Source organism: Tenrec ecaudatus, chromosome 3 (assembly GCF_050624435.1).
Source record: "Tenrec ecaudatus isolate mTenEca1 chromosome 3, mTenEca1.hap1, whole genome shotgun sequence".
Classification (NCBI taxonomy): Eukaryota; Metazoa; Chordata; class Mammalia; order Afrosoricida; family Tenrecidae; genus Tenrec; species Tenrec ecaudatus.
In genome coordinates this window covers 168,338,574-168,353,022 of record NC_134532.1, presented here as the reverse complement: position 1 = coordinate 168,353,022, position 14,449 = coordinate 168,338,574, and the positions used below count along the sequence as shown (strand labels likewise).

Here is a 14,449-nt window from a genome sequence, read left to right as displayed (position 1 = left end):
TGTCTAGCCTTTGGGGAGTTGCCTGGGATTATCCTAGGGAGAACTTTGGGGTACTAGAATTGCATGGTCCTGAGTTACATCCTGACTCCTTCGTTGGAGAACCCAAACCAATCTTGTAAGCTCTTCTGTCGAGGATAACATGTGTCCCAATCATGGTACCTGTGGTAGAGTGACATTTATTAATACGACTCTTCTCCCTAAGTATCACTCCTACCAAATGATTAAGTAGGGCAGAAAGACAGGCAAGCTGGCTTCCTGGCCCATGGGGGCAAAGGTCAAGGGACCACATGGCTGAGAAACTAAGAACTGGAGAAAGACTTGGCTACCACGTGGCTGAGAACCAGAGAAAGATTTGGCTGCTGGCTGAGGAGACCAATAACTACATCTTTATTATATGTGATCTTGACTAGTGTCAACCTATTGACTTTTCTAATAAAGACCTCTAATTATAATTCATTGAGTTGTGTGGCCACTGCAATGAATGATCAAATCTAGCATAGACATAGAGTGACGCAGGAGGAATGGTTGGTGTCAGAATAGGTAAAGAAAGATGGACCATGGAGGCTGGTCTGACCCTTGCCTCGTGGCAAGAAAGAAGCCAGAGATTTTATACGTCCACCTCAACTGTCATTTACCTCAGTCCCATTCCAGCTTCTGCAGTCCCACCTGTGGCAATTTTCTTTGTCCTTTCATATCCTATTAAAGCCAGGGATTCCTGATAAGCTTTTGGATGCCATTATGAATTTGTGTGCTAGCCACTCCATCTGATGTGTCTTTGTCCCATTTAGCACTTAATACTGCATACGTGGTCATACACTAGGCTGCTGATGACAAGGTCAGAAGTTTGAACCCACCAAGTGCTCCAGGGGAGAAAGATGAGTCTTTTTGCTATCGTAAAGATTTACAGCCTTGGACCCATGGAGGCAGTTCTACGCGGCCCTATAGGATCTCTGTGATTCGTAATAAACTTGATAGTGAGTCTGGTTTTTGAGTTTTTGCCGCTTACCACAGCAGAGTATGTTTGATCGTGGATTGCTCCTAACTCCCCTAGCCTAGGGAGGGCCAGTCTTACTCTTAGTTTGTCTGGGCCTGTCTTTAATGGAAATTGGGGAACCAGGTCATGAGTCATACCGACTAAGGTGGTCAGAGGGTCCCTGAACCAATCATGTACTCTTTCCCTAGCAGTGTTGAATTGATTGGTTGCCAATCATGATTTTGTGACAATTTCCTTTGTTTTCCATGAGCCATACAACTACCCTCAGAAAAAGATGAGACTTTCTACTCTCCATGGCAGGTTAGGGTAACCATATAGCTATAAAATATCCAAACAATACTGTGGCCTCAGGTTGATGGTCTCCTTCAGGTAGATGATGTCTTTGTCTTACCTTTGTCCCGTCTAAAACTTAATAAAGGGGGCTCCATAAAAGATATTTGAATGTGGTGCCTTTCCTCCTCTTCCACCACCCCCTTCAACTATCCTAGAACAGAACCAGCATTTATGAAAGTGATTCCAGTTGAAAATAAAAGAAAGGATAATAGCCAGCTGATGTTAAGATGTGATGTAATCATTATTCTGATACCAAAACACCAGACAAAGGCAGTACAAGAAAATTACAGGTCAATATTCTTGAAGACTATAGACAAGTGAGATAGTAAAAAATGCCTAGCAAATTAAATCAGAAAACATAGTTAAAGGGTTAAACATCATGATCAAGTGGGATTGACAGGAATTCAAGGGCAGGTCAACATTAGAAAAACAAGCAATGTAATATTTGAGACTAGCTAGCCAAATAAAAAGAACCACACGGTCATCTCAATCAACACACAAAAAGACACCTGACAAAACTTACTATTCTTTCATGAGAAAAAGTAAAAGAGTAACGGAATGGAAATTCCTTAATACAGTGGTTCTCAATTTCTGGGTCCAGACTCCTTTGGGGTCGAACAATCGACCCTTTCCCAGGGGTCTCCTGATTCATATCAGTAGCAAAATTACAGTTATGAAGTAGCAACGCAAATAATTTTATGGTTGGGGGATCACCACAACATGAGGAACTGTACTGAAGGGTCGCGGCATTAGGAAGGTTGGGAACCAGTGGCATTTAAGAAAACCTGTAACACTTCACAGAAAAAGACAATGTTTCATTAAAATAAGGAACAAGGAGGGCCCTTTTACCAGGGCTCCTTAGGGGACAAAAGTGAGCCCAAATCTCATATAATTTAAGGAGAACGTTTTCTAAGTTCTAAACAGGACAAAGGCACATCATGTGGATGAAGGAGACCATCAGCATGTTGTCAAAATGCTTTACAAAGAGCCCTGGTCAGGTGGTGGTTGTGCATTGGACTGATAACCTCAGGGTCGGCAGTTTGAAACGAGCAGGTGCTTCATAGAAGAAAGATGAGGCTTTCTATTCCTGTAAACTCACAGAGGCCATTCTAGCCTGTCTTACAGGGTTTCTATGAATGAGATTTGACTCAATTGCAGTTGAGTTTGAATTTGGTATTCAACATCATTATGGGAAAACTAGCCAAAGGAATTTGGGTAGGGAAATAATAAATATCCAAATTGGAAAAGAGGAAGTAAAATCATTCCTTTTCATGAATGACATAATTCTACATAGAAATACCAGTGAATCCATGAAAAAGCTATTAGAGGTAATAAATTAATTCAGCCAAGTGGCAGAATACAAGGTTAACACAATAATCAATAGTGTTTCTGTGTATCAATGATGAGCAAGTGGAAAATGAAATTAAGTACATATTGCTATTTGTAATAGCATCTAAAATAATTAAGCATTTAGGAATAAATTTAACCATGAAGGTAAAAGATATGTACATAGAATATTATATAAAGCACTAATAAGAAAATTTAAAAGATGTAAATGGAAGGACATTCTGTGTTTGTGGACCAGAAGGCTTAATATAGTTCAGACAACAATACTACCCCAAACAATAAGCATCAAAATCCCAACTGTTTTTGTTTATAGAAATAAAAATCCAAATTTCAAATTTATATGGAAGTGTATGGGGTACCAAAGACTTAAGCAATCTTGAAAAGGAATAAAGTAGGAGTGCTCACATTTCTTGATTCCACAACATACAATGAAGCCATAGTAATTAAAATATCCTGGTACTGGATAACAAGCATATAGAGACAAAAATAATTAAAATTTAAGAACTAAAGCCATACATTAAGGTCAACTGATTTTCAGGGAGAGAGAAAAAAAGGCTAAATCCAGCGTTTCTCTAATAAATTATATGGGAAGTTTGGACTTAGACACAAAGTATAACTAAGGATCCATGGCACCTCATGAAAAAACCATAAAAACCAAAAACACTCAGAAGAAAACATAAGAATTTGGCTATAGGAGTTACTGGTTTTATTTTTGTTCTTATATTTTACTTTTTATTGTGAATTGAATGAAGGTTTGCAGGGCGGATAATCAGTTTTATATTCAACAGTTGAGACATTATTTCGTTTCAACTCATCCATTTCAATGTTCTCAATGCAACACTATTCACCCTACTTCCTCCGTTTCCTGCTTCCACTTTTCTTCTCCTATCCCTTATGAACGGTGAGCAAATGTTATCTCTTTAATCTCAAAGAGTTGATTATTCTAAGATGTGTATACCTCACTAATGTTACTGTTTCCCTTACAGACCTGCCTCTTGTTTGGCTTAAAATGGAGTCAAGGGAGGAGTGTACTTCCTGACCTGAAGGATAATTAAAGATATTAAGGATACATGAAGGATAAAACTGTGGACACAGTTTTAGGGGTTCCACCAGTCTCTATATGACAGTAAGCCCAATCTCTTTTATGATAGTGAGTTCTGTGCCACATTATTTTCTCATTCTATGCAGGACCTCGTAATGTGATCTCTTTCAGAGCAGTTGGCCATGGTAGCTGGACACCATCTAGTCCTTCTGGTTTCTAAGTCATGGCGACTGACATTCTCTTAGTCTATTGGACTAATTGCTACCATGTGTCTTCAATTTTCACTCTTCCTCCCTCTGGACAGAGAGGGAGCACCTCAGACAGCTGCTCCTGAGTTTATACGACCCCAGTCACTACTTGCCAAAGTAGGGTGCAGAACGCTGTTTGGGTGGACTATGTTATGCCAAATGAACTTGGCGTCCCTTGAGACTATAGTCCCACTCTCCCAGGCCCAGAGCCTCATTCCCTTGAGATGTTTGGCTATATCTAAGATATTTTCATAACTTTGTCCACTGTACCCACATTGTTTTAAAACAAATGAAAAAGGCTCCCCTCCCACCCCAATTAAAAAATGTTTTGAACATGAATAAATCTGTATTTTAATTTTCTACTACTGGGGATGAAAAGGAAAATTTTATGTACTTTATTAAATGTGATCTGTGGAAGACGGGAATTTTTGTTTCACTATTGTTCTTACCAGGTGCCCTGGTAGCATAGTGGTTATGAATTGGGCTGCTAACTGCAAGGTAAACAGTTCAAAATTATGAGCTACTCCTCAGGAGAAGGCAGAGCTTTCTACTATCATAAAGAGTTACAGTCTCGGAAACTCACCAGGGCAGCTCTAGCCTGTCCTACAGGGTCACTATGGGCTGGCATAGACTTGATGGCAGTGAGTGAGAGTTCCTGTTAGGTGTCATGGAGTTGGTTCCGATCCATAGTGGCCCTATCTATGTACAACAGAATGAAACATTGTGCAGATATTATTACTGTAGAAATGCAAATAAAAAATCCTGAGAAATAAAAACCACATCCTAAAGAGCATACTATAGAAGTCAAATGTAATTCATAGAAATTCCTCTTTTACAAGTGATTTCTTTTTGTAGATTTAAAACAGGAATTTCTTTAGCTACTAAGTTAGATTTAACAAGGCCATAAAAATGACTAAGAGATGTTAAGCAACTGTAAATGTCACTGTAATAATTATAGTCAATTAATAAGAATTAAATTGCTCTCACACTTAAAAGTGTTCTATAAACAATTCATACAACTCTATGTAAAATTTTAGACTCAAGAAATAAGAAATGGAGTGTTTGCCTGTACAACACCTAAAGAAACACTTAAAATGCATTTGCAAGGAACTGAAAGGAAACACAAACAGTAAAGGTAGTTTTCCTATAATGGGGAACTTCAAATGATTCTGTTCCCCCCACCCCCAAGTTATTGTTTTCTTTTACAGTTCAAGGGATCAGTTTTATAGGGCTTTCTCACCGTGGTCTTACAGCTCCCATGAAATTGTTGGATGAAAGTGCAAACAAGGTGCTTATGGCCCACCAAGGGAACTGGACAACTCACTAAAATGCAAGTAAGGCCTGTGACACACATGAGATATATAGGACCCTATTAAGAGGGTTGGTCAGTTTTGCCATCTTGCTAGACTTAAAATGAGCCGCCCCAGAGGCACTACCACCAGGAGGAGGAGATGGGAGCAAAGGGCATCTTTTGGGCCCAGGATCTGTACACTGATGAACTTCCTAGACCTAGGAGACAGTGAGAGCTGGAACACTGTAGAAGGCACAAGACATCGAGAAGCAGCAGTAGTGAAATGGCAGCAATAGAACCAGAAGATTGGAGTAAGACAGCACAGTGTGGTCCCCAGACCAGGAGCAAGGCAACTTAGTAGAGAGCTCAGCATCTTTGTACAGGCGGCTTCCTGGTGGAGTGGAGTGCCCTCTAGCACTTATTGATGGAGCTTAAGAGCTTTTTAACACTTGCCTGAGCAAGGACAGAGGCCTGGTCAAAGGGTAAGGGCCTGGGGACCCAGAGGCCAAGACCAGAAGAAAGAGGTGTCCCTGCAGGCAGAGCTGAGAAGCTGTCCTGATTTAAGAGAAAAAAAAAAAGTATCCTGAGTCATCCCTGATCTTGAATTGTAATTGTTATTTCCCTAATAAATCTCTTAGTTATTGTCTCAGAGTTCTGTGTGGCTATCGTAATGGCTTATCGACCCAGTAGAGAAGCAGAGTACCATGAAGTGCCCAAAATTTGGAGAGGATGTATGCCTGACCTCCGCTTCACAGGAATCAAATTCAGGCTAATGCTGATTCTCTATTTCCCATCGTGTAGTGAGAGGTGGCCAGGTGTTCCCATGCTCTCCTTTCTAGAGTGTCCATAGTTAGGGGTAGGTTGGATGGGGCATTAAATATGTAATTTGAGGAAACAATGGGATAAGATGAAGCAATTTACTCTTAATTGCTAACAATGTCTTACAGATCAGATAGTCCAAAAAAAAGGCCCAAATTCACTGCCACTGAGTTAATTCTGACTCATAGCAACCCGGTAGAATAGGGTTATCCCTATCAGTTTCTGGGACTGTAACTCTTTACAGGAATAAAAAGCCTCATCTTTCTTCCGCATATTAAATGGTAGGCATTAATTAAATGACAGAGTTAAATTTCCTAATTTAACATTTCTAACAATTCTAAAACCTAAGAGAGGTTGTACCATAATTACCAAATAAAACACCAATAGGCTCTTTTCAGTGGAAAAGCTTAAAGAAAAACAGAAACTACTAATCCTATAAGGAAATACCTCCTGCCAGGGGTGAAGGACTGGAAATAGTGGACATATTAAGTTAGGTTTCATATATACAAGAATACCTTGGAGATATTGTAGATTCAGTTCCAGACCACCACAATAAAAGAGCAACATCGTTTTTTTGTTATTCATTGGCTTCCCAGTGCACATAAAAGTTATGCTTTTCGAGGGAGAAAGACAGGGCATCCTATTCCTGTAAAGAGTTAGTCTCAGAAACTCATAGGGGCAGTTCTACCCACTCTAATCGGGTTTCTATGCGAGTTGGCATCAATTTGATGGCAGTGAGTTTGGTTTCTGGTTATTGTAATCTATTAAATGTGCAACAATACTATGAAAAATATTGAAATATTCTGAGAATGACCAAATGTCACACAGCAAGATGACATGAACACATGCGGTTAGAAAAATGGCATCGAGAGACTTGTTTGACACTGGGATGGCACAAACCTTCCATTTGCAAAATGTAGTACCTGCAAAGCACAATAAAATGAGCTTGTGTGCACGTAGACCTTTCTTCTGGAATCTCTCAGTTCCTACCTGTGTCACAGCTACTAGACACAATCCTAACTGCAGAGGTTTCAACCCCAGAGAGGGCAGAGTCAAATCACTCTAGGAACCAATCCTCATTATAGTTGGAACTTTCCATAGACTCTATCACCTAAAAAGATTTTAAGGGTTAGTAATTCTTCATAGTATTTATTTTTTAATCATTTTATTGGGGGCTCTTAGAACTCTTGTTACAATCCACACATCAATTGCCACTGTGGAAAGTGATCTGGCGTAAACAAGCGGCCATCTAGCTCAGAAGCAACAAAGCCCACATGGAAGAAGCACACCAGCCTGTGCGATCACGAGGTGTTTAAGGGATCAGGTATCAGGCATCATCAGAACAAAAAATCTTACCACAGTGAATGAGAGGGTAGTAGTGCTGAGTGGAGACCCAAAGCCCATTTGTAGGCCACTGGAGATCCCCTTGCAGAGGGGTCTCAGGGAGGAGACAAGCCTGTCAGGGTGCGATGTAGCAACGATGAATTCTACAACTTTCCTCTAGTTCCTAAATGCTTCCTCCTCCCCCCACTATCATGATCCGAATTCTACCTTGTAAGTCTGGCTAGACCAGAGGATGTACACTGGTACAGACAGGAGCTGGAAACACAGGGAATTCAGGGCGGATGATCCCTTTAGGACCGACCAGTGGTGAGAGTGGTAATATTGGGAGCGTGGGGAACCGATTACAAGGATCAACATGCGACCTCCTCCCTAGGGGACGGACAACAGAAAAGGGGGTGAAGGGAAAAGTTGGACATGGCAAGATATGACAAAATAACTTATAAATTATCAAGGGTTCATGAGGGAGAGGGGAGCAGGGAGGGAGAGGGGAAAAATGAGGACCTGATGCCAGGGGCTTAAGTGGAGAGCAAATGTTTTGAGAATGATGAGGGCAATGAATGTACAGATGTGCTTTACACAGCTGATGTATGTATGGATTGTGGTAAAAGTTGTATGAGCCCCTAATAAACAGATTTTTTTTAAGTTGTACGAGTCCCCAATAAAATGATTTAAAAAATAATACCCCCTCCAAAAAAAAAAAAGAAGTTGTCAATCACATAAACACACAAAAAAGAAAGTGATCTGGCGATACTGAAAAGAAAATGGAAATTGATCTACCTTATGACCCAGTCATCCCTCCACTGGGCATATACCCAGACGAGGTAAGAAAAAAAACAAAACACGACCAGTCATCTGCGCTCCAATGCTTACTGAGGTGCAATTTACAACTGCAAAGAGTTGGAAACAACCTAAATTTCCATCAATAGACAAGTGGATTAGTAAACTCTGGCACATACACACAATGGAGTACTATGCAGCACTAAAAAGCATGGATGATCACATGAAAGACATCCTTTCATGGGAAGAGTCAGAAGGAATTACATTAAGCAAGGTAAGCCAATCTCAAAAGGACAAGTATAACATGAGTCCCCTGAGGTAAGTATAATCAGCACAGCAGGAAGTTTTTTTTAAAAGGAGAAAGAAATAAAGACCTTTAGAACTATGAGACAGTGGTCTCTCAGCTAAAGGGGTGCGGATGGGGACTGCTGTCAGCTAAGTACAAGCTCAATCAAAGACTGCATTCCAACCATGTCAATAAATGTGCTTTACTTAAGGGCAGAATCTACCTAAATTCACTTCAGAGATCTCAAGAGGCTGATGTAATCTAGGGACTTTCCTAGTGGGCGGCAAGTACAGGAGAATAACATGATATTTTAATCCACGAGCCTGTGACTGGGTCATCTCCCAAAGAGAGCATCAGAATGTGGTCTCCAAAGAATCCTACAGAAGCCAAATTTCCATGCTGAATTCAAGCTATAGCAGCTCTTGAAAGATCCTGCCAGTATGACCTTCCTGCAAGCTCTTTAAGTCTCCAAACCCCTGGGTCCCATGAGGGAAAAGATGGACATCCACTAAGTTATGTACCACACACCAAACTTTCTTCTTACATACTTGGCCATTTCCTTGTCCTTTGAATAAAAAAGAGTCTGCTAGCATTATGGGTTGGTGAGGTGTAGAGTTGCTAACTACAAGGTTGACGGTTGAAACCTACCAGCTGCTTGTGGGAGAAAAATGAGGCTATCTGCTCCCCGAATGGTTTATAGTCTCAGAAACCCCACAAAGGGTCACTGTGAGTTAGAGTAGACTTGACAGTGGTTTGGTTGAGGGGGTAGAGACAAGGCTAACAGCAGAGGCAAAGCAAAGGCTCAAACAAAATAATTCACTGTCAAGACTGGAAAAAAAGTAAATCCACAAAAAAAAGATATCAGTGCTTAGTCAGCAAAGTTAACAGTGGAAACCTCTGAGAAGGGATGTGAGGCGGAGGTGGGAATGAGTGAAGGTGGTTTTCATTTATCCAATGAACATTGTATTATCTTTTTTATGAGCATGAACTACTGTGACTTTAAATAAAAATTTTAAATGTGATTCCTACAGAAAAAAGTTCAACAAATAAATGTCATTTTGCAGACGCTTGGGCATTTAAGAAATTTATAACGCAGTTATCTTACAAAACATAGAGTACTGTTAACATTATTAACAGCAGCAGCACCTGTCACCCACTACCCTGATTACATACTATTAGCCACCAGAGGGAGTTTAAGTAATAACCCTCCCCAAATTATAACTAAGAAGCCTTTTCAATCTTTATGAAAGTTTAGTCCATGAGTTGTGGCCAGATTATTAAAAAAGGTTTGTTAGTATAGAGCTTTTAGTATACAGCTAAAAAGCCCAATAAAACGTTCATAACTATCAGATCATTAGAAAATGTTTCACTTTTTAATGTCTTATTGTTTTAATCATCATATGAAGGGGAAGTTCCTTTAATTCTTCATGAGAAAAGTTACCCAACTTGAAATGAAAACTACCTGAAAATATTTATCATCATTTTAATGGATTGTTCCTATCAGGGAGCTTCCAAAGTTTATGGAAAACTTCCATTAGCTTTTCATTATATCTGAAACCACCAGCTTCTCCAAGGGAGAAAGACAGCCTTCCACTCTCTCAGAAAATCATAGGGGCAGTTCTACCCTGTCCTACAGGGTCGCTGGGAGTTGTAACAGACTCAAAGGCAGTTTGAATTTTTTAGCCCAAACCAAAACCCACTGCTGTTCAGTTGATTCTAAAGGGTCCTTATGTAGTTTGGTTTCTCAAACTACATCTCTGCAGGAGCTGGCAGCCTTTTCTTTCTCCATTCAGAGTAGCTGGAGAGCTTGAACCATGGACTATGCAGTTTGCAATCCAATGCTTAGTCCAACACACACCACCTTTTAACATGACTACTCTAGGGGTAGAAAAACAAACAAAAAAAGTGAAAGTATAATTTTATACAATCATGATTCCTAAAAATGGAACAAAGGAACAACATAAACTATACTCTGAAAACAACTCTTGACACTAAATGCAGATCATGTTATATATTTTAGCAAGGCAAAATATGACTAAACAAATGATCAGCTTATGACCTCAACTAATCATAATGTTTCAAGGATAAATATCCATCAAGTGTATCTTCAATGTTTTCTGTATTTCTGAAAATTAAGAGAATTCATACTGAAAATGGCACAAATCCTCATCAATTAGGTAAGAAAGATAAAAACCATATAAAGAAATTATTTTGGGGCAAAGGATTATTGTTGAATCTAAGTTTGGTAAGTCATAATATAGGAGCAGAGATAAAAGAATATAAAAATGCTCACCAAAACAAAAAGGTACTGCCATCAAGTCAATTCTAACTCATACTTATCCTACAAGATCCCTTCTCTGATCACTAGAATAAAAACTACAAATTAAAACATTTCAAGTTAAATTACCTTTACTTTGATTTGGGGGAGCCAAGAGCAGACTGCCCCCTGTGGGATTCCGAGACTGTAATTCTTCCTAGGATTAGAAAGCCTCATTTTTCTCTCCATAGAGCAGGCAGTGGTTTCCAACTGGCGACCACTACGCCACCAGGGTTCCTCAATGATGTACACAGTGGATAACACCTCATTTCCCACTTTCCTCACCAAACTAGTTATGAATTTTGGAATAACCCCCCCCCCAGAGTACTTTTATACAAAAGGGATTCAAAAGTTTGTGAAACTTTATCCTTCATCTTTTAATTCCACCTTTACCAACTTTTTGAAGTCCCTCTGTACACAGAAGAGCAGTCACAAATTTATCCTCATATCCCCCACCCTTTTTTTTAAAACACAAAATGTAACATACTTTCACAGTTTTATACTTGGCTTTTCCCCACTGGAATATATATAATCATTTTCGTGTTACTACATAGAAAGCATCCTCATTTATATTTTTCACAACTTACCAGGGCTAGTTCTATGACCACAATTTTCAGTCTTATCTTCTTCAAGCTAGCTTTTAATGACTTTGTTAACATTCCACTCTCTCTATTTCCTGCCTCTTAACAAGATTTTAAAACAGATCAGAGCTGGGATGTCCCAAAGGGATGCTTTTGAGAGAAAGCAGCTCAATATCTGAATTACCTTTTGGAGGAATGTTTACTTCCAAAAAGGTCGAGGGAAAATATTCCACAATATTCTCCTCTGATCACTAGAATAAAAACTACAAATGAAAACATTTCGAGATAAATTACCTTTACTTTGATTTGGGGGATCCGAGTAATAGTCAATAACAACTGTTAAGTTTCTTGACTTCTTGTGCTTTTCTTTCACTATAAAAAACATTGTCCCCCCCCAAAAGAGAAAAATGCTAGAAAGCCTTTAAATCAAATGGCAGGGCATTCTAACAGAAACCAACCACCCACCCCACATTCTGATGGGACCTTTGCTCTACCAGGTGAGCGAGGTCGCGCTTTTTATCTTTCAGGATCCCGATCACTATCGTCCACAGGATCCTTCTGCACCATGGAAAAGCATGCTTAAGAACCGGGGTACGCACTCCGGGCTACACGGCAGAATGACACACCAAAGCTCCAGGACCGTCTGCGGAGAATCAAGCATCGCAGGTGGAAGGGGCTCTAGGGAAGCCAGCGCGGCGGTGACGGGGCGCGGGAGGCGTCGACGGCGCAAGCGGGGAAGCCCGGGGTGGCACCGCGAGCTCCCGGGCCGGCGGCCCAGCCCCTGGGGTCCCTAGGACCGAGCCCCGGAACCTCGACTCCTAACGGAACCAGCCCACGGGCGGCGGCGGCGGCGGCTCGGACTGCGGACCGCGGCGCGCGGGCTGGGCGCCGGGAGGGCGGGGGTTCCCCGGAGGAGCTGGCAGCCCCGGCGTCCCATTGGGCGCCGCTCCAAACGTGCCCGAGTTGTGACAGAAATAAAGTGGGTCACAAGGCCTAGCGGGTCCCCGGCGAAAGCCCCCACTGCGCCGGGTCCCTGGCTTTCGCAGCCACCCTGCCGCGGGCATCCGCCGCAGCCCCGGGGCGCCCTCCAGCTACCCCCGGCCCGGCCGGGCACCCCAATCCCGCCCCTGCCCCGCAGGTAACCCCAGCTGCCCAGGAGGGCCCCTCCGCCGGCGCCGGCCCCGACCCAACTCCGGGGAGGAACAACGTCGCAGGCTGACAGGCAAAACTTGGGCTCCAGCACCCGCCTGCCCCTCCCTCGGCCGCCGCCCCCCGGCCCCACACACGCCGCCCCCCGCTCCCTCCTCTTCCCCGCGCCCTCACCGTGTGGCTCGCGGCGGCGGCTCGGGCTCCTTCCCTCCCCCACCCTGGAGAGTGGCTGCGGTGACTCGGAACCACAAAGCCGGGCGCGTCCCGGAGACGCCGCGGCTCCCAGCGCCGGCTGCACCTGGGGCTCTGAGTGGCGCCCCTCAGAAAATTCACCGCGGCGGCCGCCCGCTCCGCCTCCCCCCTCCCTTCCCTTCCCCTCCTCCACCGGCTCTGGGAGCACGCATGCGCCGCCGGGACGCGTCTACCGGGGGAAGACAGGCCCGGGGCCCACCCGGCGGGGCGCCACTCACCGGGAGCGCGCACGCGTCCGCGGCCCGATTTCGCCGGCGCTCTCCGGGGTTTCCTTTGGGAAAGCGGGCGCCGCGAGCCCAGTCTGAGATTGCGCCCCCTCCCGGCGCATGCGTCGTCCGTGACCCCGCGGGCTCCGCCGGCTGCCCTCCGCCCCGCCCCTCACTCTCCCTTTCCTCGGCGCGTCCCGGCGCGCATGCGACTTGCCCCGTTAGGCGGCGCGGAGCTGCGAGCCGGGAGCCCGGGCCCCGCGGGGCGACCCCCGCTCCCTTGGGCCCTGCGTCTGCGCGTCCTGGGCCGCGGCCGCACTCGGCCGCGCGTCGCCGGGGCTGAGGAAGCCGGGATCTCCCGGTGCGCCCTGGCCCTCCACGGCCCGGAGGGCGCTGGTTACTGGAAAGCCGGGGAGGCGGGGCCGGCCCGTGGAGGGTGCGGCGGGTCGCGGGAGCGTTGGGACCGGGCGACGTTGGCTTTCACCCTGGATGCGGGGTGCAGGAGGAGACGGGAGAGCTACCTGCTGGGTGAGGGACCCGGCGGCGGCCAGAACGGAGAGCCTCTCTCCTTGGGACGCCGGACGCATTGCTGGCCCTTGGGACGGGTTTTCGGGTGTTACTCATAGCCGGACCTTCCCCACCCCAACCCCGCCCCAGTGGCTTCTTTCCTGAGCCCTGAGCCGGCACCACTCTCGTCTCCCCAGCAGGAGCAGGAGCAGGAGGCAAAGTCGCATTGTAACGGGCTGAATTCTGTGCCCACCTCCTGGATGTAATGGCTTGTAATTGGCGGGTGGGCCTCAGGGGCCTGGACCTGTGTCTGAGGGGGTGGGGGGGGGGCGGACTAGAAGGCCAAGATGTGCTTGCTCCTTTGCGGTTTGCTCTTTTGTAAAAGATATAATGGATGATAGGTGAGTGCGGTGATGATGGTAGACCAGAATCCTGATTTGCAAAGGTCCCCCTGGAAACGTGAACACTTCCTGTTTATCTTGGGAATTTTACTTCCGCTAGTGCATCAGACACACTGGGTCCACTTGGGAAAGCACTTTCCAGCACTTATAAATCACTGGAAACGCTTTCATTCCTGGGACTTTCCATCTTTTACATGAAAGCACTTTGCATTTGAAATCTGAGCCAGCTGCTTATTTATAAAAAAAAAATCCTTACAACTTGGGCTATGAAATCCTACCAAGATAGTATTCATTTCAGTAAATATTTCAAACTCTCACTGTGACCTCAGGGAAAAACATCAACTTGAATTCTGTTCAGATCCTTGATTCTTCAACTGAGGACTTATTTTTCTCTCAGCAGTGGGAGAGTATGGTTTATTTATTCCATCATATATGAGGAATTACAGGTTTTTTTTTGTTGTCTACTCAACATTCATTCCCCATTCTGATCATTTCCTTTGGAGAGCTACCCTTTCCCCACTCCCAATCCATGGGCCTTACTCATGTGAGTTCCTC

The 14,449-nt window shown here is 44.1% G+C and overlaps 1 protein-coding gene across 9 annotated transcripts in view; it reads right to left on the bottom strand.

The window, feature by feature from the left end:
- CLOCK (clock circadian regulator) overlaps positions 1-13,561 on the bottom strand; it is a 103,645-nt gene extending 90,084 nt beyond the window's left edge. For 3 of the 9 annotated variants that reach the window (XM_075544291.1, XM_075544290.1, XM_075544295.1), the window contains exon 1: positions 12,703-12,870. The gene's annotated coding sequence lies outside the window, so the exon portion shown is untranslated. Of the gene's footprint in view, positions 1-12,702; positions 12,871-12,998; positions 13,133-13,507 lie in introns of those variants that run through there. The other 6 variants (XM_075544297.1, XM_075544296.1, XM_075544293.1 and 3 more) reach the window with 5 other exon arrangements.
- Positions 13,562-14,449: the final 888 nt, after the last annotated feature.